The sequence below is a fragment of the Gadus macrocephalus genome, chromosome 12 (genome assembly GCF_031168955.1).
Source record: "Gadus macrocephalus chromosome 12, ASM3116895v1".
Taxonomy (NCBI): domain Eukaryota; kingdom Metazoa; phylum Chordata; class Actinopteri; order Gadiformes; family Gadidae; genus Gadus; species Gadus macrocephalus.
In genome coordinates this window covers 4,073,345-4,075,718 of record NC_082393.1, presented here as the reverse complement: position 1 = coordinate 4,075,718, position 2,374 = coordinate 4,073,345, and positions in this window count along the sequence as shown.

Here is a 2,374-nt window from a genome sequence, read left to right as displayed (position 1 = left end):
AGAGAGCGTCACTTTGCAACACATCTTTCCTCTAATTGAAGTCTGGGGCACAATTGTGAACTGCATACTCGTCATTCCCCTTATCCCCTGTCGTATCACATTGTGTGAACACATCATGATGTATGATACATGTAGGCATATCATGTCCCGTCATATATTGTTTCACATTGGGTCATATGTCATATCGTAGGCCTACCATATATTTATATTTGTCATCATATATTCTAGGCCTATTATTCACACATCCAACACATCACTGAGATAACCAATTATCACTACTTTGTGAAAAAGACAAAACTGCAGTGAAACATATCATCTCATGTACAATGTGCATGATGTATGTCTATAGAATGCTCATCTGTGTTCATGCAACAGCTTCGTTCTGTGGTTTGAGTTTCCTCTCTGCTGTGGTGGTGGTGTGCCTCACTTTTTTTGCACTAGTGGTTGCTTCCTGTTACGCCAGAATACAGAATAACACACTTTTTATGGCTGAATTATTTTACCTTTGTATCATGGTTACTAATGTGCCTTTATTAATTTTAATTCAACCTCCTCTTAACCAGGAAAAAAACAATTGGGATCACTTCTAGGAGAGAGAGCCCTGGACCTGGTCCACATTGAATGTAACCATGCGAGATTGCTTGTAACAGAACCCTCAGGTAAGTGGTCCTTAGGCCTAAAAAAAAAGGTCATGGGTAGGTAGGGAATTTTTTTTATTTTTTTATTTTATTTTTTCCAGCGGCAGCGAATGATAGGTAGGTTGTTTTCATTTAAAAACGAGAAAATTCGCTCATCCTTGTACAGAATGAAGAGGTGCTGTACCAAAACGTAATTATAGTTTGCATCAAAAAATTATTATTATATATATTTTTTTATAAAGCTCATAAAATAATTTTGGTCGCACATAAATTGACAGGGTCGGTCGGAAACCGGAACCAAACAATTTTTTTTTTTAGGCCTTGCAACTTGCGTACGGTAACCACTAGTTGGAACTTGGCCTTCACACAGAGGCGGCCACAAAGGAAATATTATAGTTTTTTATATTCAATAGTCCTTTGCTAGTCAGACATGTGGATTGCATAAGGCAGCTACGATGCAGCTTCAACCTCAGAAAATTATGAGAAAATGTGCATTAAAGCGCATATTGATTTATCTAATTTTGAAAATTGTTGTGGTCGTCGTCAGAAGCCCACGTTTAGGAGTTGAAACAGAAAGCTAAAAAATGAACGGACTTGAAAAAGAGTCTGCTTCAGCTGCTTCTGTAGAAGGTCATGCACACGCCCACCTCATTGGTCACGCCCACCTCATGGGTCACACCCACCTCATGGCATGGGTCACGCCCACCTCAAAAATCACACCCAACTCATGAATCACGCCCACCTCATACAAAATGCCCACCTCATGGGTCACGCCCACCTCATACGACTACGCCCACCTCATGGCCCACGCCCACCTCGTGGGCCACGCCCACCTCATCAATCACGCCCACTTAATACACCACACCCACCTAATACACCACGCCCACCTCGTGATTCACGAGGTGGGACTGTTTTCCTTCCTGTTGCCACAATGGTGGAACGACATCCTGGGCCCCATCCGCTCGGCCCCCAGTCTGGACACTTTTAAAAAACATCTAAAGACTCACCTACTTCAGCTGTTCCACCCTGCCTTAGACGCTTAGGGTCCAGATCAAGGAGTCCTTCTAAAAACAAATGTTCACTTCCCCTTCTTCTATCAGTTGGTGCTATGTTGGCACTAACTGTCATGATGTGTTTTTTTTTTTTATATGTTGTATGTCGCCTTGGACAAAGGTGTCTGCCAAATGCCGCTCAGTAAAGTAAAGTAAAGTAAAGGTTGGTAGGCTGCAAGCAGAAGCCGGGACGTGGCAGAAATGAAAACATTGAGACTTCATGAGACCAATAGGCTCATCCAATTGGCTCCAGAGGTAATGAACATGTAGGGAGTGGTGTGGTTTGCATTTGTCTGGCGATGCCAGAGGGCCTGTCGTAAATCTTTGTTGCTGTTAAGCCCTTTCAGACTGTACCGGGGATTAAGGGCGATATTATTAAATTGAATTAAATTTAATTGAGCCATTTATAAACCTATCAATTCATTTTAATGAGCTCTCCTCTGGCTCATCTGTTCCACGGAGCAACAGCAAGGATGGGCGCATCGTGGGAAACGAGGGAAATGCAAACATTCAAAGGTGACTTTTGAAGCCATCCTGCAATTAACACTGTTTATTTTTTACTTAGAAATTACATAAGTAATCAACGTGAGCAGCACATTGACAGCAAGAGAGACACGTGAATGTTTCAATGACTCCACATTCAGAACACCACTGTATGATTATCTTCTATGAGTCTAAATTTCG